We start from the raw sequence: 26469 nt of genomic DNA, 5'->3' as shown, positions 1-26469 counted from the left end.
AAGGTCAACCCCATGTATTCCTAAAGGGACTTTGAGGCACCAGGTCAACCCCATGGAAGCCAAAGGGGACTTTCAGGCACAGTGTCAACCCCATGTATTCCTAAGGGGTCTTTCAGGCACCAGGTCAACCCCATGGAAGCCAAAGGGGAGTTACAGGCAGAATGTCATCCCCATGTATTCCAAAGCTGACTTCCAGGCACCAGGTCAACCCCAATCACTCCTATGGGGACTTGCAGGCAGAATGTCAACCCCATGTATTCCTAAGGGGACTTTGAGGCACCAGGTCAACCCCATGGAAGCCAAACGGGAGTTTCAGGCAGAATGATACCCCCATGTATTCCAAAGGTGACTTCCAGGCACCAGATCAACCCCAATCACTCCTATGGGGATTTACAGGCAGAATGTTAACCCCGTGTATTCCTAAGGGGACTTTGAGGCACCAGGACAACCCCATGGTAGCCAATGGGGACTTGCAGGCAGAATGTCAACCCCATGTATTCCTAAGGGGACTTTGAGGCACCAGGTCAGCCCCATGGAAGCCAAAGGGGACTTTGAGTCACAATGTCAACCCCATGTATTCCTAAGGGGACGTCCAGGCACCAGGTCAACCCCATGGAAGCCAATGGGGACTTTCAGGCAGAATGTCAACCCCATGTATTCCTAAGGGGACTTGGAGGCACCAGGTCAACCCCATGGTAGCCAATGGGGACTTGCAGGCAGGATGTCAACCCCGTGTATTCCTAAGCGGTCTTTGAGGCACCAGGTCAACCCCATGGAAGCCAAAGGGCACTTTCAGTCCCAATGTCAACCCCTTGCATTCCTAAGGGGACTTTCAGGCACCAGGTCAACCCCATGGAAGCCAATGGGGACTTTCAGGCAGAATGTCAACCCCATGTATTCCTAAGGGGACTTTGAGGCACCAGGTCAGCCCCATGCAAGCCAATGGGGACTTGCAGGCACAATGTCAACCCCGTGTATTCCTAAGCGGACTTTGAGGCACCAGGTCAACCCCATGGAAGCCAAAGGGGACTTTCAGGCACAATGTCAACCCCGTGTATTCCTAAGGGGTCTTTCAGGCACCAGGTCAACCCCATGGAAGCCAAAGGGGAGTTTCAGGCAGAATGTCACCCCCCTGTATTCCAAAGGTGACTTCCAGGCACCAGATCAACCCCAATCACTCCTATGGGGACTTGCAGGCGGAATGTCAACCCCATGTATTCCTAAGGGGACTTTGAGGCACCAGGTCAACCCCATGGAAGCCAATGGGGACTTTCAGGCAGAATGTCAACCCCATGTGTTCCTAAGGGGACTTTCAGGCACCAGGTCTACCCCATGCACTGCTATGGGGACTTGCCAGCACAATGTCAACCCCATACATTGCTATGGGGACCTTGAGCCCCCAGGCCAACCTCATGCAAGCCTAAGGGGACCTTGAGGCTCTCGGTCAAGCCCGTGTAAGCTTATGGGGACTTCCAGGCACAATGTCATCCCCAGACATTGTTATGGGGCCTTTCGGGCACCAGCTCAACCCCATGCAAGTCTATGGGGACTTGTAGGCAGACAGTCAACCCTGTGCATTCCTATGGGGTCTTCCAGGCACCAGGTCAACCCCATGCAAGCCAGTGGGGACTTCCAGGCACAATGTCAACCCCATGCATTCGTATGGGACCTTTCAGGCACCAGGTCAACCCCATGCAAGCCTCTGGCGTTTGAGGTCACGAGACCGATTCGCTCTCTCCGCTCCCTCCATTTTTGGCCAAATGCCCTCTCGGCCCATGGCGAGCAAGGGCCGGAAACGCATTGCAAGTCAAGGGCCCGTGCTGAGAGCGAGCCGCCCCCACCTCCCCGGCCCCGTCAGGAGAAGGCGGGCTGGCCAGCGCGCCGCAGGGCGTGGGGCCCCACCGGGCTGAGGGCCAGGTTCTGGCTCCAGCCTCTTTGGCAGCCTGGGCCCCAAAGCCCACGTTGCCACCTCCTCAGCCCCCACGCTCCAGGTTTGGGGGCTGAAGCTGTATTCCCGGATGTCTTGCCCAGGTAGGAGGACCCCTCGGGGCTGCGGTCACAGCTCTTGGCAGGCCGCCTTCTCCCAGGCCCTTCCTTTGCAGCCAGCCTCCCTGCTCTGCTGGCCTTTCCTGAGTAGCGGCCGCCACGTTCTCGGGCTCCTCCTAGACCCAGTCGCCCAAATCCTCCTGCGATCCTTCCCTCTCCCTCCCGCCTCCAACACAGACACAGGTGCTCAACCCCTTCTTTCTTTGGTCCCCAAACTAGGAGGCAGGGGGGAGGAAGATGCCTTCACGGCCTGGCAACCACGTTGGCTTCCTTTGCTTGCGCTGTGGTGCCTGGTGCCCAGGTCACTCGGTCCCATTCCTGGCGGGCTCTTCTCTGCTTCTGAGCACCTTCTCCTCCCTTCCCTCCGAGGCCACAGCTGCCCCGGGGCTGCCGCAGCTGCCCCGCCCCCAGTCCCTCGGCAGGACTGTCACTGGAGGAGAGCCCACCGGCCTTCCCTTGCAAAGTTCCGTGAGCACGCTCCCCACCGCCTTTGGGGAAGGAGGCCGGAGAGCCCCACTCTCAGGCATGTCAAGGACAAAGCCACTTGGAGGGGCGGGAATCAGGTAGGGGAAGCAAAAGGCAAGCAGGGGGGAAACATAGCAGAGGATGGTTTCGATCCATCGACCTCTGGGTTATGGGCCCAGCACGCTCCCGCTGCGCCACTCTGCTGGGGCTGGCAGGCTGCCCTTCTGCCCCGACACCCTCTTGCCTCTCTGACAGGAAGCCAGCACCTCGCACAGTGAGGAGCAGTGCTTCCTTTCTCCTCCTCCCAGCCCACGCCTTCCCGCAGGCTCCCCACGCAGGCCAAAACCCGAGCCAGCGGTCTTCCTGGTGGCCATGCAACCGCCCGCCACAGATACCTGCAGAGCCCAGGTGGAAGGGCGCCCCTTCCTTTCTTCTGCCCGCGCCCCTCTTCTGAGCCTCTGACAGCAGCCTTTGACAGCGGGTTCTGCCTCCAGGCAATATGTTTTCAGGATCTGGGACCACGGAGTAGGACTGTGCATCACTCCAGCACGGCGGTCCACTGGTGCCCACGAGTATTGTGCCTGACGGGAGAAATGCCCCAGGCTGCATCCTCAACAGGGCCAGCCCAGTCCTGAGCAGCCCGTAGCACCCTTCGCGTTGTGTGTGGCTGGGGGTGTGCCTCCTCTCTTCATGTTGAGCCCTGCCTCACTTTCCCTGGCCCCAGGGGGAAGTCGAATGGAGGTGGAGGGCTTTTGCTTCCTGTCTTTTCAGACCCATGACCTGAACAGAGCTGTTTGTTGCAAAAGACCAGCAGCTGGTGCCCCGAGCTCACAGGGCTGGTTCGCAGAGCTAACTGCCGCCCAATAATCCGGTTGGGTTCCTGTGGGGAAGGAGAGCGCCCCTGAGAGAGAGAATGGCAATCGCCTTCCGAGCTGGAGAGCTGCTATTGTTTTCCCGTCCGGGTCCCTTGCCCTAGACCTGGCCGACGGACCCCGGTGGGCCGGAGGTGAGGGCTCCCGGTGGTGGTGCGGGACCAGGGGGCTGAGCCAGCCGGGCCTTCTTAGCGCAGCCGGCAGCGCGTCAGTCTCATAATCTGGAGGTCCTGAGTTCGAGCCTCAGAGAAGGCAGGCTTGCCTCTTGCTGCCTGAGCCAGGCGCCTTGCCTGCCACCCGGGGCAGGCTCCAGTCGCCTAAGCTTGGCCCCCCGCTGCCTTTTCTTCCCGGTGCTGGCCAGGAGGCAGGCGCCTGGTGTGTCCGCGCGGGTGGCGCTGGCGATGCTCTTCCTGGGCCGGCTTTGCCCAAGGTAGCGCACACCATGAACGCTGAGGGCCATGCCCAGCCCGGTCACTAGTGGCAGCCCCAGTCCCTGCTTCTTTTCTGCTGGGCTGGTGCGGTGTCAGGTGCGGGAGGTGGCGGAGGAAAAGCAGCCAGGCCGAAGCAGGTGCTTGGGCGCCCCGCAGAGAAAGTGGCCCAGCCTGGGGGAGCGTGGCCGAGCGGTCCAAGGCGCTGGATTAAGGCTCCAGTCTCTGCGGGGGCGTGGGTTCGAATCCCACCGCTGCCACAGATTTTGCAGCGTGCAGGTGGCACTTGGGCCTCCCGAAGCTCCCCTTGCTACGGCCTTGTTCCCTCGCAGCTCGCGCTCTGCCCAAAGGTCCCCCTTAGGCTGCTGAAGCCTCGACTCTGCTCATTCTGCCCCTGCTTTCTGGAGCCCTTGCCCCCAAGTTGGGGGGGCTGCTCCAGCCCTTCTTGCCCCTGGTCCCAAGAGACCAGCTTCGCGACTGCCCCATACACAGTGGTGAGCAGGACCAGGGCGACCTGGGTGCCTGCAGGAGGCAGGACCAAGAGGAGCAGTGTGATACGGCAAGGAGGGAAATGGCGGTCGCCTCGAAGGAGGCGGAGCAGATGTGAAAAGCCTGGGAGTAGGGGCCTCTAGATACTAGGATGGCTGGGGAGAGGATGGTGGGTAGCAGGCCGGGACCTGGAGCAAATGTTGGGCAGGCGGAAGTAGGGAAGCAGGGCGGTGGCGGCGGGGGCAGGGAAAGACGGAGCCTGGGTGGGAGGGCCAGTTTTTGGAGGCTTAAGCCCCGGGTGGTTGTGCGGGTGCTGTGTTTATTGTTGCCCGACCGCACCCTCTGTATTTGCTTGGCAGGGAAATCCTGGGCGGTAGGAATTTGTGGCACCAGGTCAACCTTATGGAAGCCAAAGGGGACTTTCAGGCACAAGGTCAACCCCATGTATTCCTAAAGGGACTTTGAGGCACCAGGTCAACCCCATGGAAGCCAAAGGGGACTTTCAGGCACAGTGTCAACCCCATGTATTCCTAAGGGGTCTTTCAGGCACCAGGTCAACCCCATGGAAGCCAAAGGGGAGTTACAGGCAGAATGTCATCCCCATGTATTCCAAAGCTGACTTCCAGGCACCAGGTCAACCCCAATCACTCCTATGGGGACTTGCAGGCAGAATGTCAACCCCATGTATTCCTAAGGGGACTTTGAGGCACCAGGTCAACCCCATGGAAGCCAAACGGGAGTTTCAGGCAGAATGATACCCCCATGTATTCCAAAGGTGACTTCCAGGCACCAGATCAACCCCAATCACTCCTATGGGGATTTACAGGCAGAATGTTAACCCCGTGTATTCCTAAGGGGACTTTGAGGCACCAGGTCAACCCCATGGTAGCCAATGGGGACTTGCAGGCAGAATGTCAACCCCATGTATTCCTAAGGGGACTTTGAGGCACCAGGTCAGCCCCATGGAAGCCAAAGGGGACTTTGAGTCACAATGTCAACCCCATGTATTCCTAAGGGGACGTCCAGGCACCAGGTCAACCCCATGGAAGCCAATGGGGACTTTCAGGCAGAATGTCAACCCCATGTATTCCTAAGGGGACTTGGAGGCACCAGGTCAACCCCATGGTAGCCAATGGGGACTTGCAGGCAGGATGTCAACCCCGTGTATTCCTAAGCGGTCTTTGAGGCACCAGGTCAACCCCATGGAAGCCAAAGGGCACTTTCAGTCCCAATGTCAACCCCTTGCATTCCTAAGGGGACTTTCAGGCACCAGGTCAACCCCATGGAAGCCAATGGGGACTTTCAGGCAGAATGTCAACCCCATGTATTCCTAAGGGGACTTTGAGGCACCAGGTCAGCCCCATGCAAGCCAATGGGGACTTGCAGGCACAATGTCAACCCCGTGTATTCCTAAGCGGACTTTGAGGCACCAGGTCAACCCCATGGAAGCCAAAGGGGACTTTCAGGCACAATGTCAACCCCGTGTATTCCTAAGGGGTCTTTCAGGCACCAGGTCAACCCCATGGAAGCCAAAGGGGAGTTTCAGGCAGAATGTCACCCCCCTGTATTCCAAAGGTGACTTCCAGGCACCAGATCAACCCCAATCACTCCTATGGGGACTTGCAGGCGGAATGTCAACCCCATGTATTCCTAAGGGGACTTTGAGGCACCAGGTCAACCCCATGGAAGCCAATGGGGACTTTCAGGCAGAATGTCAACCCCATGTGTTCCTAAGGGGACTTTCAGGCACCAGGTCTACCCCATGCACTGCTATGGGGACTTGCCAGCACAATGTCAACCCCATACATTGCTATGGGGACCTTGAGCCCCCAGGCCAACCTCATGCAAGCCTAAGGGGACCTTGAGGCTCTCGGTCAAGCCCGTGTAAGCTTATGGGGACTTCCAGGCACAATGTCATCCCCAGACATTGTTATGGGGCCTTTCGGGCACCAGCTCAACCCCATGCAAGTCTATGGGGACTTGTAGGCAGACAGTCAACCCTGTGCATTCCTATGGGGTCTTCCAGGCACCAGGTCAACCCCATGCAAGCCAGTGGGGACTTCCAGGCACAATGTCAACCCCATGCATTCCTATGGGACCTTTCAGGCACCAGGTCAACCCCATGCAAGCCTCTGGCGTTTGAGGTCACGAGACCGATTCGCTCTCTCCGCTCCCTCCATTTTTGGCCAAATGCCCTCTCGGCCCATGGCGAGCAAGGGCCGGAAACGCATTGCAAGTCAAGGGCCCGTGCTGAGAGCGAGCCGCCCCCACCTCCCCGGCCCCGTCAGGAGAAGGCGGGCTGGCCAGCGCGCCGCAGGGCGTGGGGCCCCACCGGGCTGAGGGCCAGGTTCTGGCTCCAGCCTCTTTGGCAGCCTGGGCCCCAAAGCCCACGTTGCCACCTCCTCAGCCCCCACGCTCCAGGTTTGGGGGCTGAAGCTGTATTCCCGGATGTCTTGCCCAGGTAGGAGGACCCCTCGGGGCTGCGGTCACAGCTCTTGGCAGGCCGCCTTCTCCCAGGCCCTTCCTTTGCAGCCAGCCTCCCTGCTCTGCTGGCCTTTCCTGAGTAGCGGCCGCCACGTTCTCGGGCTCCTCCTAGACCCAGTCCCCCAAATCCTCCTGCGATCCTTCCCTCTCCCTCCCGCCTCCAACACAGACACAGGTGCTCAACCCCTTCTTTCTTTGGTCCCCAAACTAGGAGGCAGGGGGGAGGAAGATGCCTTCACGGCCTGGCAACCGCGTTGGCTTCCTTTGCTTGCGCTGTGGTGCCTGGTGCCCAGATCACTCGGTCCCATTCCTGGCGGGCTCTTCTCTGCTTCTGAGCACCTTCTCCTCCCTTCCCTCCGAGGCCACAGCTGCCCCGGGGCTGCCGCAGCTGCCCCGCCCCCACTCCCTCGGCAGGACTGTCACTGGAGGAGAGCCCACCGGCCTTCCCTTGCAAAGTTCCGTGAGCACGCTCCCCACCGCCTTTGGGGAAGGAGGCCGGAGAGCCCCACTCTCAGGCATGTCAAGGACAAAGCCACTTGGAGGGGCGGGAATCAGGTAGGGGAAGCAAAAGGCAAGCAGGGGGGAAACATAGCAGAGGATGGTTTCGATCCATCGACCTCTGGGTTATGGGCCCAGCACGCTCCCGCTGCGCCACTCTGCTGGGGCTGGCAGGCTGCCCTTCTGCCCCGACACCCTCTTGCCTCTCTGACAGGAAGCCAGCACCTCGCACAGTGAGGAGCAGTGCTTCCTTTCTCCTCCTCCCAGCCCACGCCTTCCCGCAGGCTCCCCACGCAGGCCAAAACCCGAGCCAGCGCTCTTCCTGGTGGCCATGCAACCGCCCGCCACAGATACCTGCAGAGCCCAGGTGGAAGGGCGCCCCTTCCTTTCTTCTGCCCGCGCCCCTCTTCTGAGCCTCTGACAGCAGCCTTTGACAGCGGGTTCTGCCTCCAGGCAATATGTTTTCAGGATCTGGGACCACGGAGTAGGACTGTGCATCACTCCAGCACGGCGGTCCACTGGTGCCCACGAGTATTGTGCCTGACGGGAGAAATGCCCCAGGCTGCATCCTCAACAGGGCCAGCCCAGTCCTGAGCAGCCCGTAGCACCCTTCGCGTTGTGTGTGGCTGGGGGTGTGCCTCCTCTCTTCATGTTGAGCCCTGCCTCACTTTCCCTGGCCCCAGGGGGAAGTCGAATGGAGGTGGAGGGCTTTTGCTTCCTGTCTTTTCAGACCCATGACCTGAACAGAGCTGTTTGTTGCAAAAGACCAGCAGCTGGTGCCCCGAGCTCACAGGGCTGGTTCGCAGAGCTAACTGCCGCCCAATAATCCGGTTGGGTTCTTGTGGGGAAGGAGAGCGCCCCTGAGAGAGAGAATGGCAATCGCCTTCCGAGCTGGAGAGCTGCTATTGTTTTCCCGTCCGGGTCCCTTGCCCTAGACCTGGCCGACGGACCCCGGTGGGCCGGAGGTGAGGGCTCCCGGTGGTGGTGCGGGACCAGGGGGCTGAGCCAGCCGGGCCTTCTTAGCGCAGCCGGCAGCGCGTCAGTCTCATAATCTGGAGGTCCTGAGTTCGAGCCTCAGAGAAGGCAGGTTTGCCTCTTGCTGCCTGAGCCAGGCGCCTTGCCTGCCACCCGGGGCAGGCTCCAGTCGCCTAAGCTTGGCCCCCCGCTGCCTTTTCTTCCCGGTGCTGGCCAGGAGGCAGGCGCCTGGTGTGTCCGCGCGGGTGGCGCTGGCGATGCTCTTCCTGGGCCGGCTTTGCCCAAGGTAGCGCACACCATGAACGCTGAGGGCCATGCCCAGCCCGGTCACTAGTGGCAGCCCCAGTCCCTGCTTCTTTTCTGCTGGGCTGGTGCGGTGTCAGGTGCGGGAGGTGGCGGAGGAAAAGCAGCCAGGCCGAAGCAGGTGCTTGGGCGCCCCGCAGAGAAAGTGGCCCAGCCTGGGGGAGCGTGGCCGAGCGGTCCAAGGCGCTGGATTAAGGCTCCAGTCTCTGCGGGGGCGTGGGTTCGAATCCCACCGCTGCCACAGATTTTGCAGCGTGCAGGTGGCACTTGGGCCTCCCGAAGCTCCCCTTGCTACGGCCTTGTTCCCTCGCAGCTCGCCCTCTGCCCAAAGGTCCCCCTTAGGCTGCTGAAGCCTCGACTCTGCTCATTCTGCCCCTGCTTTCTGGAGCCCTTGCCCCCAAGTTGGGGGGGCTGCTCCAGCCCTTCTTGCCCCTGGTCCCAAGAGACCAGCTTCGCGACTGCCCCATACACAGTGGTGAGCAGGACCAGGGCGACCTGGGTGCCTGCAGGAGGCAGGACCAAGAGGAGCAGTGTGATACGGCAAGGAGGGAAATGGCGGTCGCCTCGAAGGAGGCGGAGCAGATGTGAAAAGCCTGGGAGTAGGGGCCTCTAGATACTAGGATGGCTGGGGAGAGGAAGGTGGGTAGCAGGCCGGGACCTGGAGCAAATGTTGGGCAGGCGGAAGTAGGGAAGCAGGGCGGTGGCGGCGGGGGCACGGAAAGACGGAGCCTGGGTGGGAGGGCCAGTTTTTGGAGGCTTAAGCCCCGGGTGGTTGTGCGGGTGCTGTGTTTATTGTTGCCCGACCGCACCCTCTGTATTTGCTTGGCAGGGAAATCCTGGGCGGTAGGAATTTGTGGCACCAGGTCAACCTTATGGAAGCCAAAGGGGACTTTCAGGCACAAGGTCAACCCCATGTATTCCTAAAGGGACTTTGAGGCACCAGGTCAACCCCATGGAAGCCAAAGGGGACTTTCAGGCACAGTGTCAACCCCATGTATTCCTAAGGGGTCTTTCAGGCACCAGGTCAACCCCATGGAAGCCAAAGGGGAGTTACAGGCAGAATGTCATCCCCATGTATTCCAAAGCTGACTTCCAGGCACCAGGTCAACCCCAATCACTCCTATGGGGACTTGCAGGCAGAATGTCAACCCCATGTATTCCTAAGGGGACTTTGAGGCACCAGGTCAACCCCATGGAAGCCAAAGGGAAGTTTCAGGCAGAATGTCACCCCCATGTATTCCAAAGGTGACTTCCAGGCACCAGATCAACCCCAATCACTCCTATGGGGATTTACAGGCAGAATGTTAACCCCGTGTATTCCTAAGGGGACTTTGAGGCACCAGGTCAACCCCATGGTAGCCAATGGGGACTTGCAGGCAGAATGTCAACCCCATGTATTCCTAAGGGGACTTTGAGGCACCAGGTCAGCCCCATGGAAGCCAAAGGGGACTTTGAGTCACAATGTCAACCCCATGTATTCCTAAGGGGACGTCCAGGCACCAGGTCAACCCCATGGAAGCCAATGGGGACTTTCAGGCAGAATGTCAACCCCATGTATTCCTAAGGGGACTTGGAGGCACCAGGTCAACCCCATGGTAGCCAATGGGGACTTTCAGGCAGGATGTCAACCCCGTGTATTCCTAAGCGGACTTTGAGGCACCAGGTCAACCCCATCGAAGCCAAAGGGCACTTTCAGTCCCAATGTCAACCCCTTGCATTCCTAAGGGGACTTTCAGGCACCAGGTCAACCCCATGGAAGCCAATGGGGACTTTCAGGCAGAATGTCAACCCCATGTATTCCTAAGGGGACTTTGAGGCACCAGGTCAGCCCCATGCAAGCCAATGGGGACTTGCAGGCACAATGTCAACCCCGTGTATTCCTAAGCGGACTTTGAGGCACCAGGTCAACCCCATGGAAGCCAAAGGGGACTTTCAGGCACAATGTCAACCCCGTGTATTCCTAAGGGGTCTTTCAGGCACCAGGTCAACCCCATGGAAGCCAAAGGGGAGTTTCAGGCAGAATGTCACCCCCCTGTATTCCAAAGGTGACTTCCAGGCACCAGATCAACCCCAATCACTCCTATGGGGACTTGCAGGCGGAATGTCAACCCCATGTATTCCTAAGGGGACTTTGAGGCACCAGGTCAACCCCATGGAAGCCAATGGGGACTTTCAGGCAGAATGTCAACCCCATGTGTTCCTAAGGGGACTTTCAGGCACCAGGTCTACCCCATGCACTGCTATGGGGACTTGCCAGCACAATGTCAACCCCATACATTGCTATGGGGACCTTGAGCCCCCAGGCCAACCTCATGCAAGCCTAAGGGGACCTTGAGGCTCTCGGTCAAGCCCGTGTAAGCTTATGGGGACTTCCAGGCACAATGTCATCCCCAGACATTGTTATGGGGCCTTTCGGGCACCAGCTCAACCCCATGCAAGTCTATGGGGACTTGTAGGCAGACAGTCAACCCTGTGCATTCCTATGGGGTCTTCCAGGCACCAGGTCAACCCCATGCAAGCCAGTGGGGACTTCCAGGCACAATGTCAACCCCATGCATTCGTATGGGACCTTTCAGGCACCAGGTCAACCCCATGCAAGCCTCTGGCGTTTGAGGTCACGAGACCGATTCGCTCTCTCCGCTCCCTCCATTTTTGGCCAAATGCCCTCTCGGCCCATGGCGAGCAAGGGCCGGAAACGCATTGCAAGTCAAGGGCCCGTGCTGAGAGCGAGCCGCCCCCACCTCCCCGGCCCCGTCAGGAGAAGGCGGGCTGGCCAGCGCACCGCAGGGCGTGGGGCCCCACCGGGCTGAGGGCCAGGTTCTGGCTCCAGCCTCTTTGGCAGCCTGGGCCCCAAAGCCCACGTTGCCACCTCCTCAGCCCCCACGCTCCAGGTTTGGGGGCTGAAGCTGTATTCCCGGATGTCTTGCCCAGGTAGGAGGACCCCTCGGGGCTGCGGTCACAGCTCTTGGCAGGCCGCCTTCTCCCAGGCCCTTCCTTTGCAGCCAGCCTCCCTGCTCTGCTGGCCTTTCCTGAGTAGCGGCCGCCACGTTCTCGGGCTCCTCCTAGACCCAGTCCCCCAAATCCTCCTGCGATCCTTCCCTCTCCCTCCCGCCTCCAACACAGACACAGGTGCTCAACCCCTTCTTTCTTTGGTCCCCAAACTAGGAGGCAGGGGGGAGGAAGATGCCTTCACGGCCTGGCAACCGCGTTGGCTTCCTTTGCTTGCGCTGTGGTGCCTGGTGCCCAGATCACTCGGTCCCATTCCTGGCGGGCTCTTCTCTGCTTCTGAGCACCTTCTCCTCCCTTCCCTCCGAGGCCACAGCTGCCCCGGGGCTGCCGCAGCTGCCCCGCCCCCACTCCCTCGGCAGGACTGTCACTGGAGGAGAGCCCACCGGCCTTCCCTTACAAAGTTCCGTGAGCACGCTCCCCACCGCCTTTGGGGAAGGAGGCCGGAGAGCCCCACTCTCAGGCATGTCAAGGACAAAGCCACTTGGAGGGGCGGGAATCAGGTAGGGGAAGCAAAAGGCAAGCAGGGGGGAAACATAGCAGAGGATGGTTTCGATCCATCGACCTCTGGGTTATGGGCCCAGCACGCTCCCGCTGCGCCACTCTGCTGGGGCTGGCAGGCTGCCCTTCTGCCCCGACACCCTCTTGCCTCTCTGACAGGAAGCCAGCACCTCGCACAGTGAGGAGCAGTGCTTCCTTTCTCCTCCTCCCAGCCCACGCCTTCCCGCAGGCTCCCCACGCAGGCCAAAACCCGAGCCAGCGCTCTTCCTGGTGGCCATGCAACCGCCCGCCACAGATACCTGCAGAGCCCAGGTGGAAGGGCGCCCCTTCCTTTCTTCTGCCCGCGCCCCTCTTCTGAGCCTCTGACAGCAGCCTTTGACAGCGGGTTCTGCCTCCAGGCAATATGTTTTCAGGATCTGGGACCACGGAGTAGGACTGTGCATCACTCCAGCACGGCGGTCCACTGGTGCCCACGAGTATTGTGCCTGACGGGAGAAATGCCCCAGGCTGCATCCTCAACAGGGCCAGCCCAGTCCTGAGCAGCCCGTAGCACCCTTCGCGTTGTGTGTGGCTGGGGGTGTGCCTCCTCTCTTCATGTTGAGCCCTGCCTCACTTTCCCTGGCCCCAGGGGGAAGTCGAATGGAGGTGGAGGGCTTTTGCTTCCTGTCTTTTCAGACCCATGACCTGAACAGAGCTGTTTGTTGCAAAAGACCAGCAGCTGGTGCCCCGAGCTCACAGGGCTGGTTCGCAGAGCTAACTGCCGCCCAATAATCCGGTTGGCTTCTTGTGGGGAAGGAGAGCGCCCCTGAGAGAGAGAATGGCAATCGCCTTCCGAGCTGGAGAGCTGCTATTGTTTTCCCGTCCGGGTCCCTTGCCCTAGACCTGGCCGACGGACCCCGGTGGGCCGGAGGTGAGGGCTCCCGGTGGTGGTGCGGGACCAGGGGGCTGAGCCAGCCGGGCCTTCTTAGCGCAGCCGGCAGCGCGTCAGTCTCATAATCTGGAGGTCCTGAGTTCGAGCCTCAGAGAAGGCAGGCTTGCCTCTTGCTGCCTGAGCCAGGCGCCTTGCCTGCCACCCGGGGCAGGCTCCAGTCGCCTAAGCTTGGCCCCCCGCTGCCTTTTCTTCCCGGTGCTGGCCAGGAGGCAGGCGCCTGGTGTGTCCGCGCGGGTGGCGCTGGCGATGCTCTTCCTGGGCCGGCTTTGCCCAAGGTAGCGCACACCATGAACGCTGAGGGCCATGCCCAGCCCGGTCACTAGTGGCAGCCCCAGTCCCTGCTTCTTTTCTGCTGGGCTGGTGCGGTGTCAGGTGCGGGAGGTGGCGGAGGAAAAGCAGCCAGGCCGAAGCAGGTGCTTGGGCGCCCCGCAGAGAAAGTGGCCCAGCCTGGGGGAGCGTGGCCGAGCGGTCCAAGGCGCTGGATTAAGGCTCCAGTCTCTGCGGGGGCGTGGGTTCGAATCCCACCGCTGCCACAGATTTTGCAGCGTGCAGGTGGCACTTGGGCCTCCCGAAGCTCCCCTTGCTACGGCCTTGTTCCCTCGCAGCTCGCCCTCTGCCCAAAGGTCCCCCTTAGGCTGCTGAAGCCTCGACTCTGCTCATTCTGCCCCTGCTTTCTGGAGCCCTTGCCCCCAAGTTGGGGGGGCTGCTCCAGCCCTTCTTGCCCCTGGTCCCAAGAGACCAGCTTCGCGACTGCCCCATACACAGTGGTGAGCAGGACCAGGGCGACCTGGGTGCCTGCAGGAGGCAGGACCAAGAGGAGCAGTGTGATACGGCAAGGAGGGAAATGGCGGTCGCCTCGAAGGAGGCGGAGCAGATGTGAAAAGCCTGGGAGTAGGGGCCTCTAGATACTAGGATGGCTGGGGAGAGGAAGGTGGGTAGCAGGCCGGGACCTGGAGCAAATGTTGGGCAGGCGGAAGTAGGGAAGCAGGGCGGTGGCGGCGGGGGCACGGAAAGACGGAGCCTGGGTGGGAGGGCCAGTTTTTGGAGGCTTAAGCCCCGGGTGGTTGTGCGGGTGCTGTGTTTATTGTTGCCCGACCGCACCCTCTGTATTTGCTTGGCAGGGAAATCCTGGGCGGTAGGAATTTGTGGCACCAGGTCAACCTTATGGAAGCCAAAGGGGACTTTCAGGCACAAGGTCAACCCCATGTATTCCTAAAGGGACTTTGAGGCACCAGGTCAACCCCATGGAAGCCAAAGGGGACTTTCAGGCACAGTGTCAACCCCATGTATTCCTAAGGGGTCTTTCAGGCACCAGGTCAACCCCATGGAAGCCAAAGGGGAGTTACAGGCAGAATGTCATCCCCATGTATTCCAAAGCTGACTTCCAGGCACCAGGTCAACCCCAATCACTCCTATGGGGACTTGCAGGCAGAATGTCAACCCCATGTATTCCTAAGGGGACTTTGAGGCACCAGGTCAACCCCATGGAAGCCAAAGGGAAGTTTCAGGCAGAATGTCACCCCCATGTATTCCAAAGGTGACTTCCAGGCACCAGATCAACCCCAATCACTCCTATGGGGATTTACAGGCAGAATGTTAACCCCGTGTATTCCTAAGGGGACTTTGAGGCACCAGGTCAACCCCATGGTAGCCAATGGGGACTTGCAGGCAGAATGTCAACCCCATGTATTCCTAAGGGGACTTTGAGGCACCAGGTCAGCCCCATGGAAGCCAAAGGGGACTTTGAGTCACAATGTCAACCCCATGTATTCCTAAGGGGACGTCCAGGCACCAGGTCAACCCCATGGAAGCCAAAGGGGACTTTCAGGCAGAATGTCAACCCCATGTATTCCTAAGGGGACTTGGAGGCACCAGGTCAACCCCATGGTAGCCAATGGGGACTTGCAGGCAGGATGTCAACCCCGTGTATTCCTAAGCGGACTTTGAGGCACCAGGTCAACCCCATGGAAGCCAAAGGGCACTTTCAGTCCCAATGTCAACCCCTTGCATTCCTAAGGGGACTTTCAGGCACCAGGTCAACCCCATGGAAGCCAAAGGGGACTTTCAGGCAGAATGTCAACCCCATGTATTCCTAAGGGGACTTTGAGGCACCAGGTCAGCCCCATGCAAGCCAATGGGGACTTGCAGGCACAATGTCAACCCCGTGTATTCCTAAGCGGACTTTGAGGCACCAGGTCAACCCCATGGAAGCCAAAGGGGACTTTCAGGCACAATGTCAACCCCGTGTATTCCTAAGGGGTCTTTCAGGCACCAGGTCAACCCCATGGAAGCCAAAGGGGAGTTTCAGGCAGAATGTCACCCCCCTGTATTCCAAAGGTGACTTCCAGGCACCAGATCAACCCCAATCACTCCTATGGGGACTTGCAGGCGGAATGTCAACCCCATGTATTCCTAAGGGGACTTTGAGGCACCAGGTCAACCCCATGGAAGCCAATGGGGACTTTCAGGCAGAATGTCAACCCCATGTGTTCCTAAGGGGACTTTCAGGCACCAGGTCTACCCCATGCACTGCTATGGGGACTTGCCAGCACAATGTCAACCCCATACATTGCTATGGGGACCTTGAGCCCCCAGGCCAACCTCATGCAAGCCTAAGGGGACCTTGAGGCTCTCGGTCAAGCCCGTGTAAGCTTATGGGGACTTCCAGGCAGAATGTCATCCCCAGACATTGTTATGGGGCCTTTCGGGCACCAGCTCAAACCCATGCAAGTCTATGGGGACTTGTAGGCAGACAGTCAACCCTGTGCATTCCTATGGGGTCTTCCAGGCACCAGGTCAACCCCATGCAAGCCAGTGGGGACTTCCAGGCACAATGTCAACCCCATGCATTCCTATGGGACCTTTCAGGCACCAGGTCAACCCCATGCAAGCCTCTGGCGTTTGAGGTCACGAGACCGATTCGCTCTCTCCGCTCCCTCCATTTTTGGCCAAATGCCCTCTCGGCCCATGGCGAGCAAGGGCCGGAAACGCATTGCAAGTCAAGGGCCCGTGCTGAGAGCGAGCCGCCCCCACCTCCCCGGCCCCGTCAGGAGAAGGCGGGCTGGCCAGCGCGCCGCAGGGCGTGGGGCCCCACCGGGCTGAGGGCCAGGTTCTGGCTCCAGCCTCTTTGGCAGCCTGGGCCCCAAAGCCCACGTTGCCACCTCCTCAGCCCCCACGCTCCAGGTTTGGGGGCTGAAGCTGTATTCCCGGATGTCTTGCCCAGGTAGGAGGACCCCTCGGGGCTGCGGTCACAGCTCTTGGCAGGCCGCCTTCTCCCAGGCCCTTCCTTTGCAGCCAGCCTCCCTGCTCTGCTGGCCTTTCCTGAGTAGCGGCCGCCACGTTCTCGGGCTCCTCCTAGACCCAGTCCCCCAAATCCTCCTGCGATCCTTCCCTCTCCCTCCCGCCTCCAACACAGACACAGGTGCTCAACCCCTTCTTTCTTTGGTCCCCAAACTAGGAGGCAGGGGGGAGGAAGATGCCTTCACGGCCTGGCAACCGCGTTGGCTTCCTTTGCTTGCGCTGTGGTGCCTGGTGCCCAGGTCACTCGGTCCCATTCCTGGCGGGCTCTTCTCTGCTTCTGAGCACCTTCTCCTCCCTTCCCTCCGAGGCCACAGCTGCCCCGGGGCTGCCGCAGCTGCCCCGCCCCCACTCCCTCGGCAGGACTGTCACTGGAGGAGAGCCCACCGGCCTTCCCTTGCAAAGTTCCGTGAGCACGCTCCCCACCGCCTTTGGGGAAGGAGGCCGGAGAGCCCCACTCTCAGGCATGTCAAGGACAAAGCCACTTGGAGGGGCGGGAATCAGGTAGGGGAAGCAAAAGGCAAGCAGGGGGGAAACATAGCAGAGGATGGTTTCGATCCATCGACCTCTGGGTTATGGGCCCAGCACGCTCCCGCTGCGCCACTCTGCTGGGGCTGGCAGGCTGCCCTTCTGCCCCGACACCCTCTTGCCTCTCTGACAGGAAGCCAGCACCTCGCACAGTGAGGAGCAGTGCTTCCTTTCTCCTCCTCCCAGCCCACGCCTTCCCGCAGGCTCCCCACGCAGGCCAAAACCCGAGCCAGCGCTCTTCCTGGTGGCCATGCAACCGCCCGCCACAGATACCTGCAGAGCCCAGGTGGAAGGGCGCCCCTTCCTTTCTTCTGCCCGCGCCCCTCTTCTGAGCCTCTGACAGCAGCCTTTGACAGCGGGTTCTGCCTCCAGGCAATATGTTTTCAGGATCTGGGACCACGGAGTAGGACTGTGCATCACTCCAGCACGGCGGTCCACTGGTGCCCACGAGTATTGTGCCTGACGGGAGAAATGCCCCAGGCTGCATCCTCAACAGGGCCAGCCCAGTCCTGAGCAGCCCGTAGCACCCTTCGCGTTGTGTGTGGCTGGGGGTGTGCCTCCTCTCTTCATGTTGAGCCCTGCCTCACTTTCCCTGGCCCCAGGGGGAAGTCGAATGGAGGTGGAGGGCTTTTGCTTCCTGTCTTTTCAGACCCATGACCTGAACAGAGCTGTTTGTTGCAAAAGACCAGCAGCTGGTGCCCCGAGCTCACAGGGCTGGTTCGCAGAGCTAACTGCCGCCCAATAATCCGGTTGGGTTCTTGTGGGGAAGGAGAGCGCCCCTGAGAGAGAGAATGGCAATCGCCTTCCGAGCTGGAGAGCTGCTATTGTTTTCCCGTCCGGGTCCCTTGCCCTAGACCTGGCCGACGGACCCCGGTGGGCCGGAGGTGAGGGCTCCCGGTGGTGGTGCGGGACCAGGGGGCTGAGCCAGCCGGGCCTTCTTAGCGCAGCCGGCAGCGCGTCAGTCTCATAATCTGGAGGTCCTGAGTTCGAGCCTCAGAGAAGGCAGGCTTGCCTCTTGCTGCCTGAGCCAGGCGCCTTGCCTGCCACCCGGGGCAGGCTCCAGTCGCCTAAGCTTGGCCCCCCGCTGCCTTTTCTTCCCGGTGCTGGCCAGGAGGCAGGCGCCTGGTGTGTCCGCGCGGGTGGCGCTGGCGATGCTCTTCCTGGGCCGGCTTTGCCCAAGGTAGCGCACACCATGAACGCTGAGGGCCATGCCCAGCCCGGTCACTAGTGGCAGCCCCAGTCCCTGCTTCTTTTCTGCTGGGCTGGTGCGGTGTCAGGTGCGGGAGGTGGCGGAGGAAAAGCAGCCAGGCCGAAGCAGGTGCTTGGGCGCCCCGCAGAGAAAGTGGCCCAGCCTGGGGGAGCGTGGCCGAGCGGTCCAAGGCGCTGGATTAAGGCTCCAGTCTCTGCGGGGGCGTGGGTTCGAATCCCACCGCTGCCACAGATTTTGCAGCGTGCAGGTGGCACTTGGGCCTCCCGAAGCTCCCCTTGCTACGGCCTTGTTCCCTCGCAGCTCGCCCTCTGCCCAAAGGTCCCCCTTAGGCTGCTGAAGCCTCGACTCTGCTCATTCTGCCCCTGCTTTCTGGAGCCCTTGCCCCCAAGTTGGGGGGGCTGCTCCAGCCCTTCTTGCCCCTGGTCCCAAGAGACCAGCTTCGCGACTGCCCCATACACAGTGGTGAGCAGGACCAGGGCGACCTGGGTGCCTGCAGGAGGCAGGACCAAGAGGAGCAGTGTGATACGGCAAGGAGGGAAATGGCGGTCGCCTCGAAGGAGGCGGAGCAGATGTGAAAAGCCTGGGAGTAGGGGCCTCTAGATACTAGGATGGCTGGGGAGAGGAAGGTGGGTAGCAGGCCGGGACCTGGAGCAAATGTTGGGCAGGCGGAAGTAGGGAAGCAGGGCGGTGGCGGCGGGGGCACGGAAAGACGGAGCCTGGGTGGGAGGGCCAGTTTTTGGAGGCTTAAGCCCCGGGTGGTTGTGCGGGTGCTGTGTTTATTGTTGCCCGACCGCACCCTCTGTATTTGCTTGGCAGGGAAATCCTGGGCGGTAGGAATTTGTGGCACCAGGTCAACCTTATGGAAGCCAAAGGGGACTTTCAGGCACAAGGTCAACCCCATGTATTCCTAAAGGGACTTTGAGGCACCAGGTCAACCCCATGGAAGCCAAAGGGGACTTTCAGGCACAGTGTCAACCCCATGTATTCCTAAGGGGTCTTTCAGGCACCAGGTCAACCCCATGGAAGCCAAAGGGGAGTTACAGGCAGAATGTCATCCCCATGTATTCCAAAGCTGACTTCCAGGCACCAGGTCAACCCCAATCACTCCTATGGGGACTTGCAGGCAGAATGTCAACCCCATGTATTCCTAAGGGGACTTTGAGGCACCAGGTCAACCCCATGGAAGCCAAAGGGAAGTTTCAGGCAGAATGTCACCCCCATGTATTCCAAAGGTGACTTCCAGGCACCAGATCAACCCCAATCACTCCTATGGGGATTTACAGGCAGAATGTTAACCCCGTGTATTCCTAAGGGGACTTTGAGGCACCAGGTCAACCCCATGGTAGCCAATGGGGACTTGCAGGCAGAATGTCAACCCCATGTATTCCTAAGGGGACTTTGAGGCACCAGGTCAGCCCCATGGAAGCCAAAGGGGACTTTGAGTCACAATGTCAACCCCATGTATTCCTAAGGGGACGTCCAGGCACCAGGTCAACCCCATGGAAGCCAAAGGGGACTTTCAGGCAGAATGTCAACCCCATGTATTCCTAAGGGGACTTGGAGGCACCAGGTCAACCCCATGGTAGCCAATGGGGACTTGCAGGCAGGATGTCAACCCCGTGTATTCCTAAGCGGACTTTGAGGCACCAGGTCAACCCCATGGAAGCCAAAGGGCACTTTCAGTCCCAATGTCAACCCCTTGCATTCCTAAGGGGACTTTCAGGCACCAGGTCAACCCCATGGAAGCCAAAGGGGACTTTCAGGCAGAATGTCAACCCCATGTATTCCTAAGGGGACTTTGAGGCACCAGGTCAGCCCCATGCAAGCCAATGGGGACTTGCAGGCACAATGTCAACCCCGTGTATTCCTAAGCGGACTTTGAGGCACCAGGTCAACCCCATGGAAGCCAAAGGGGACTTTCAGGCACAATGTCAACCCCGTGTATTCCTAAGGGGTCTTTCAGGCACCAGGTCAACCCCATGGAAGCCAAAGGGGAGTTTCAGGCAGAATGTCACCCCCCTGTATTCCAAAGGTGACTTCCAGGCACCAGATCAACCCCAATCACTCCTATGGGGACTTGCAGGCGGAATGTCAACCCCATGTATTCCTAAGGGGACTTTGAGGCACCAGGTCAACCCCATGGAAGCCAATGGGGACTTTCAGGCAGAATGTCAACCCCATGTGTTCCTAAGGGGACTTTCAGGCACCAGGTCTACCCCATGCACTGCTATGGGGACTTGCCAGCACAATGTCAACCCCATACATTGCTATGGGGACCTTGAGCCCCCAGGCCAACCTCATGCAAGCCTAAGGGGACCTTGAGGCTCTCGGTCAAGCCCGTGTAAGCTTATGGGGACTTCCAGGCAGAATGTCATCCCCAGACATTGTTATGGGGCCTTTCGGGCACCAGCTCAAACCCATGCAAGTCTATGGGGACTTGTAGGCAGACAGTCAACCCTGTGCATTCCTATGGGGTCTTCCAGGCACCAGGTCAACCCCATGCAAGCCAGTGGGGACTTCCAGGCACAATGTCAACCCCATGCATTCCTATGGGACCTTTCAGGCACCAGGTCAACCCCATGCAAGCCTCTGGCGTTTGAGGTCACGAGACCGATTCGCTCTCTCCGCTCCCTCCATTTTTGGCCAAATGCCCTCTCGGCCCATGGCGAGCAAGGGCCGGAAACGCATTGCAAGTCAAGGGCCCGTGCTGAGAGCGAGCCGCCCCCACCTCCCCGGCCCCGTCAGGAGAAGGCGGGCTGGCCAGCGCGCCGCAGGGCGTGGGGCCCCACCGGGCTGAGGGCCAGGTTCTGGCTCCAGCCTCTTTGGCAGCCTGGGCCCCAAAGCCCACGTTGCCACCTCCTCAGCCCCCACGCTCCAGGTTTGGGGGCTGAAGCTGTATTCCCGGATGTCTTGCCCAGGTAGGAGGACCCCTCGGGGCTGCGGTCACAGCTCTTGGCAGGCCGCCTTCTCCCAGGCCCTTCCTTTGCAGCCAGCCTCCCTGCTCTGCTGGCCTTTCCTGAGTAGCGGCCGCCACGTTCTCGGGCTCCTCCTAGACCCAGTCCCCCAAATCCTCCTGCGATCCTTCCCTCTCCCTCCCGCCTCCAACACAGACACAGGTGCTCAACCCCTTCTTTCTTTGGTCCCCAAACTAGGAGGCAGGGGGGAGGAAGATGCCTTCACGGCCTGGCAACCGCGTTGGCTTCCTTTGCTTGCGCTGTGGTGCCTGGTGCCCAGGTCACTCGGTCCCATTCCTGGCGGGCTCTTCTCTGCTTCTGAGCACCTTCTCCTCCCTTCCCTCCGAGGCCACAGCTGCCCCGGGGCTGCCGCAGCTGCCCCGCCCCCACTCCCTCGGCAGGACTGTCACTGGAGGAGAGCCCACCGGCCTTCCCTTGCAAAGTTCCGTGAGCACGCTCCCCACCGCCTTTGGGGAAGGAGGCCGGAGAGCCCCACTCTCAGGCATGTCAAGGACAAAGCCACTTGGAGGGGCGGGAATCAGGTAGGGGAAGCAAAAGGCAAGCAGGGGGGAAACATAGCAGAGGATGGTTTCGATCCATCGACCTCTGGGTTATGGGCCCAGCACGCTCCCGCTGCGCCACTCTGCTGGGGCTGGCAGGCTGCCCTTCTGCCCCGACACCCTCTTGCCTCTCTGACAGGAAGCCAGCACCTCGCACAGTGAGGAGCAGTGCTTCCTTTCTCCTCCTCCCAGCCCACGCCTTCCCGCAGGCTCCCCACGCAGGCCAAAACCCGAGCCAGCGCTCTTCCTGGTGGCCATGCAACCGCCCGCCACAGATACCTGCAGAGCCCAGGTGGAAGGGCGCCCCTTCCTTTCTTCTGCCCGCGCCCCTCTTCTGAGCCTCTGACAGCAGCCTTTGACAGCGGGTTCTGCCTCCAGGCAATATGTTTTCAGGATCTGGGACCACGGAGTAGGACTGTGCATCACTCCAGCACGGCGGTCCACTGGTGCCCACGAGTATTGTGCCTGACGGGAGAAATGCCCCAGGCTGCATCCTCAACAGGGCCAGCCCAGTCCTGAGCAGCCCGTAGCACCCTTCGCGTTGTGTGTGGCTGGGGGTGTGCCTCCTCTCTTCATGTTGAGCCCTGCCTCACTTTCCCTGGCCCCAGGGGGAAGTCGAATGGAGGTGGAGGGCTTTTGCTTCCTGTCTTTTCAGACCCATGACCTGAACAGAGCTGTTTGTTGCAAAAGACCAGCAGCTGGTGCCCCGAGCTCACAGGGCTGGTTCGCAGAGCTAACTGCCGCCCAATAATCCGGTTGGGTTCTTGTGGGGAAGGAGAGCGCCCCTGAGAGAGAGAATGGCAATCGCCTTCCGAGCTGGAGAGCTGCTATTGTTTTCCCGTCCGGGTCCCTTGCCCTAGACCTGGCCGACGGACCCCGGTGGGCCGGAGGTGAGGGCTCCCGGTGGTGGTGCGGGACCAGGGGGCTGAGCCAGCCGGGCCTTCTTAGCGCAGCCGGCAGCGCGTCAGTCTCATAATCTGGAGGTCCTGAGTTCGAGCCTCAGAGAAGGCAGGCTTGCCTCTTGCTGCCTGAGCCAGGCGCCTTGCCTGCCACCCGGGGCAGGCTCCAGTCGCCTAAGCTTGGCCCCCCGCTGCCTTTTCTTCCCGGTGCTGGCCAGGAGGCAGGCGCCTGGTGTGTCCGCGCGGGTGGCGCTGGCGATGCTCTTCCTGGGCCGGCTTTGCCCAAGGTAGCGCACACCATGAACGCTGAGGGCCATGCCCAGCCCGGTCACTAGTGGCAGCCCCAGTCCCTGCTTCTTTTCTGCTGGGCTGGTGCGGTGTCAGGTGCGGGAGGTGGCGGAGGAAAAGCAGCCAGGCCGAAGCAGGTGCTTGGGCGCCCCGCAGAGAAAGTGGCCCAGCCTGGGGGAGCGTGGCCGAGCGGTCCAAGGCGCTGGATTAAGGCTCCAGTCTCTGCGGGGGCGTGGGTTCGAATCCCACCGCTGCCACAGATTTTGCAGCGTGCAGGTGGCACTTGGGCCTCCCGAAGCTCCCCTTGCTACGGCCTTGTTCCCTCGCAGCTCGCGCTCTGCCCAAAGGTCCCCCTTAGGCTGCTGAAGCCTCGACTCTGCTCATTCTGCCCCTGCTTTCTGGAGCCCTTGCCCCCAAGTTGGGGGGGCTGCTCCAGCCCTTCTTGCCCCTGGTCCCAAGAGACCAGCTTCGCGACTGCCCCATACACAGTGGTGAGCAGGACCAGGGCGACCTGGGTGCCTGCAGGAGGCAGGACCAAGAGGACCAGTGTGATACGGCAAGGAGGGAAATGGCGGTCGCCTCGAAGGAGGCAGAGCAGATGTGAAAAGCCTGGGAGTAGGGGCCTCTAGATACTAGGATGGCTGGGGAGAGGAAGGTGGGTAGCAGGCCGGGACCTGGAGCAAATGTTGGGCAGGCGGAAGTAGGGAAGCAGGGCGGTGGCGGCGGGGGCACGGAAAGACGGAGCCTGGGTGGGAGGGCCAGTTTTTGGAGGCTTAAGCCCCGGGTGGTTGTGCGGGTGCTGTGTTTATTGTTGCCCGACCGCACCCTCTGTATTTGCTTGGCAGGGAAATCCTGGGCGGTAGGAATTTGTGGCACCAGGTCAACCTTATGGAAGCCAAAGGGGACTTTCAGGCACAAGGTCAACCCCATGTATTCCTAAAGGGACTTTGAGGCACCAGGTCAACCCCATGGAAGCCAAAGGGGACTTTCAGGCACAGTGTCAACCCCATGTATTCCTAAGGGGTCTTTCAGGCACCAGGTCAACCCCATGGAAGCCAAAGGGGACTTTCAGGCACAATGTCAACCCCGTGTATTCCTAAGGGGTCTTTCAGGCACCAGGTCAACCCCATGGAAGCCAAAGGGGAGTTACAGGCAGAATGTCACCCCCATGTATTCCAAAGCTGACTTCCAGGCACCAGATCAACCCCAATCACTCCTATGGGGATTTACAGGCAGAATGTTAACCCCGTGTATTCCTAAGGGGACTTTGAGGCACCAGGTCAACCCCATGGTAGCCAAAGGGGACTTGCAGGCAGAATGTCAACCGCATGTATTCCTAAGGGGACTTTGAGGCACCAGGTCAGCCCCATGGAAGCCAAAGGGGACTTTGAGTCACAATGTCAACCCCTTGCATTCCTAAGGGGACGTCCAGGCACCAGGTCAACTCCATGGAAGCCAATGGGGACTTTCAGGCAGAATGTCAACCCCATGTATTCCTAAGGGGACTTTGATGCACCAGGTCAACCCCATGGTAGCCAATGGGGACTTGCAGGCAGGATGTCAACCCCGTGTATTCCTAAGAGGACTTTGAGGCACCAGGTCAACCCCATGGAAGCCAAAGGGCACTTTCAGTCACAATGTCAACCCCTTGCATTCCTAAGGGGACTTTCAGGCACCAGGTCAACCCCATGGAAGCCAAAGGGGAGTTACAGGCAGAATGTCACCCCCATGTATTCCAAAGCTGACTTCCAGGCACCAGGTCAACCCCAATCACTCCTATGGGGACTTGCAGGCAGAATGTCAACCCCATGTATTCCTAAGGGGACTTTGAGGCACCAGGTCAACCCCATGGAAGCCAAAGGGGAGTTTGAGGCAGAATGTCACCCCCATGTATTCCAAAGGTGACTTCCAGGCACCAGATCAACCCCAATCACTCCTATGGGGATTTACAGGCAGAATGTTAACCCCGTGTATTCCTAAGGGGACTTTGAGGCACCAGGTCAACCCCATGGTAGCCAATGGGGACTTGCAGGCAGAATGTCAACCCCATGTATTCCTAAGGGGACTTTGAGGCACCAGGTCAGCCCCATGGAAGCCAAAGGGGACTTTGAGTCACAATGTCAACCCCATGTATTCCTAAGGGGACATCCAGGCACCAGGTCAACCCCATGGAAGCCAATGGGGACTTTCAGGCAGAATGTCAACCCCATTTATTCCTAAGGGGACTTTGAGGCACCAGGTCAACCCCATGGTAGCCAATGGGGACTTTCAGGCAGAATGTCAACCCCATGTGGTCCTAAGGGGACTTTCAGGCACCAGGTCTACCCCATTCACTGCTATGGGGACTTGCCAGCAATATGTCAACCCCATACATTGCTATGGGGACCTTGAGCCCCCTGGCCAACCTCATGCAAGCCTAAGGGGACCTTGAGGCTCTCGGTCAAGCCCGTGTAAGCTTATGGGGACTTCCAGGCACAATGTCATCCCCAGACATTGTTATGGGGCCTTTCGGGCACCAGCTCAACCCCATGCAAGTCTATGGGGACTTGTAGGCAGACAGTCAACCCTGTGCATTCCTATGGGGTCTTCCAGGCACCAGGTCAACCCCATGCAAGCCAGTGGGGACTTCCAGGCACAATGTCAACCCCATGCATTCCTATGGGACCTTTCAGGCACCAGGTCAACCCCATGCAAGCCTCTGGCGTTTGAGGTCACGAGACCGATTCGCTCTCTCCGCTCCCTCCATTTTTGGCCAAATGCCCTCTCGGCCCATGGCGAGCAAGGGCCGGAAACGCATTGCAAGTCAAGGGCCCGTGCTGAGAGCGAGCCGCCCCCACCTCCCCGGCCCCATCAGGAGAAGGCGGGCTGGCCAGCGCGCCGCAGGGCGTGGGGCCCCACCGGGCTGAGGGCCAGGTTCTGGCTCCAGCCTCTTTGGCAGCCTGGGCCCCAAAGCCCACGTTGCCACCTCCTCAGCCCCCACGCTCCAGGTTTGGGGGCTGAAGCTGTATTCCCGGATGTCTTGCCCAGGTAGGAGGACCCCTCGGGGCTGCGGTCACAGCTCTTGGCAGGCCGCCTTCTCCCAGGCCCTTCCTTTGCAGCCAGCCTCCCTGCTCTGCTGGCCTTTCCTGAGTAGCGGCCGCCACGTTCTCGGGCTCCTCCTAGACCCAGTCCCCCAAATCCTCCTGCGATCCTTCCCTCTCCCTCCCGCCTCCAACACAGACACAGGTGCTCAACCCCTTCTTTCTTTGGTCCCCAAACTAGGAGGCAGGGGGGAGGAAGATGCCTTCACGGCCTGGCAACCGCGTTGGCTTCCTTTGCTTGCGCTGTGGTGCCTGGTGCCCAGGTCACTCGGTCCCATTCCTGGCGGGCTCTTCTCTGCTTCTGAGCACCTTCTCCTCCCTTCCCTCCGAGGCCACAGCTGCCCCGGGGCTGCCGCAGCTGCCCCGCCCCCACTCCCTCGGCAGGACTGTCACTGGAGGAGAGCCCACCGGCCTTCCCTTGCAAAGTTCCGTGAGCACGCTCCCCACCGCCTTTGGGGAAGGAGGCCGGAGAGCCCCACTCTCAGGCATGTCAAGGACAAAGCCACTTGGAGGGGCGGGAATCAGGTAGGGGAAGCAAAAGGCAAGCAGGGGGGAAACATAGCAGAGGCTGGTTTCCATCCATCGACCTCTGGGTTATGGGCCCAGCACGCTCCCGCTGCGCCACTCTGCTGGGGCTGGCAGGTTGCCCTTCTGC

At 60.2% G+C, this 26469-nt stretch overlaps 10 non-coding genes across 10 annotated transcripts; all 10 read left to right on the top strand.

Moving 5' to 3' along the window:
- The first annotated feature begins 3565 nt into the window (after positions 1-3565).
- Positions 3566-3638, top strand: TRNAM-CAU (transfer RNA methionine (anticodon CAU)). The gene has a single exon. It is a non-coding gene; the product is annotated as a tRNA-Met (tRNA).
- Positions 3639-3989: 351 nt separating this feature from the next.
- Positions 3990-4071, top strand: TRNAL-AAG (transfer RNA leucine (anticodon AAG)). The gene has a single exon. It is a non-coding gene; the product is annotated as a tRNA-Leu (tRNA).
- A 4224-nt stretch (positions 4072-8295) lies between these two features.
- TRNAM-CAU (transfer RNA methionine (anticodon CAU)) lies at positions 8296-8368 on the top strand. The gene has a single exon. It is a non-coding gene; the product is annotated as a tRNA-Met (tRNA).
- Positions 8369-8719: 351 nt separating this feature from the next.
- On the top strand, positions 8720-8801 carry TRNAL-AAG (transfer RNA leucine (anticodon AAG)). Its single transcript has one exon. It is a non-coding gene; the product is annotated as a tRNA-Leu (tRNA).
- Positions 8802-13025: 4224 nt separating this feature from the next.
- Positions 13026-13098, top strand: TRNAM-CAU (transfer RNA methionine (anticodon CAU)). The gene has a single exon. It is a non-coding gene; the product is annotated as a tRNA-Met (tRNA).
- A 351-nt stretch (positions 13099-13449) lies between these two features.
- Positions 13450-13531, top strand: TRNAL-AAG (transfer RNA leucine (anticodon AAG)). The gene has a single exon. It is a non-coding gene; the product is annotated as a tRNA-Leu (tRNA).
- Positions 13532-17755: 4224 nt separating this feature from the next.
- On the top strand, positions 17756-17828 carry TRNAM-CAU (transfer RNA methionine (anticodon CAU)). Its single transcript has one exon. It is a non-coding gene; the product is annotated as a tRNA-Met (tRNA).
- Positions 17829-18179: 351 nt separating this feature from the next.
- On the top strand, positions 18180-18261 carry TRNAL-AAG (transfer RNA leucine (anticodon AAG)). The gene has a single exon. It is a non-coding gene; the product is annotated as a tRNA-Leu (tRNA).
- A 4224-nt stretch (positions 18262-22485) lies between these two features.
- On the top strand, positions 22486-22558 carry TRNAM-CAU (transfer RNA methionine (anticodon CAU)). The gene has a single exon. It is a non-coding gene; the product is annotated as a tRNA-Met (tRNA).
- A 351-nt stretch (positions 22559-22909) lies between these two features.
- On the top strand, positions 22910-22991 carry TRNAL-AAG (transfer RNA leucine (anticodon AAG)). Its single transcript has one exon. It is a non-coding gene; the product is annotated as a tRNA-Leu (tRNA).
- Positions 22992-26469: the final 3478 nt, after the last annotated feature.

This window comes from Alligator mississippiensis, chromosome 4 (genome assembly GCF_030867095.1).
Source record: "Alligator mississippiensis isolate rAllMis1 chromosome 4, rAllMis1, whole genome shotgun sequence".
NCBI lineage: Eukaryota > Metazoa > Chordata > Crocodylia > Alligatoridae > Alligator > Alligator mississippiensis.
Note: the sequence above shows the minus strand (reverse complement) of the source record. Positions and strands in the feature narration are given on the sequence as shown.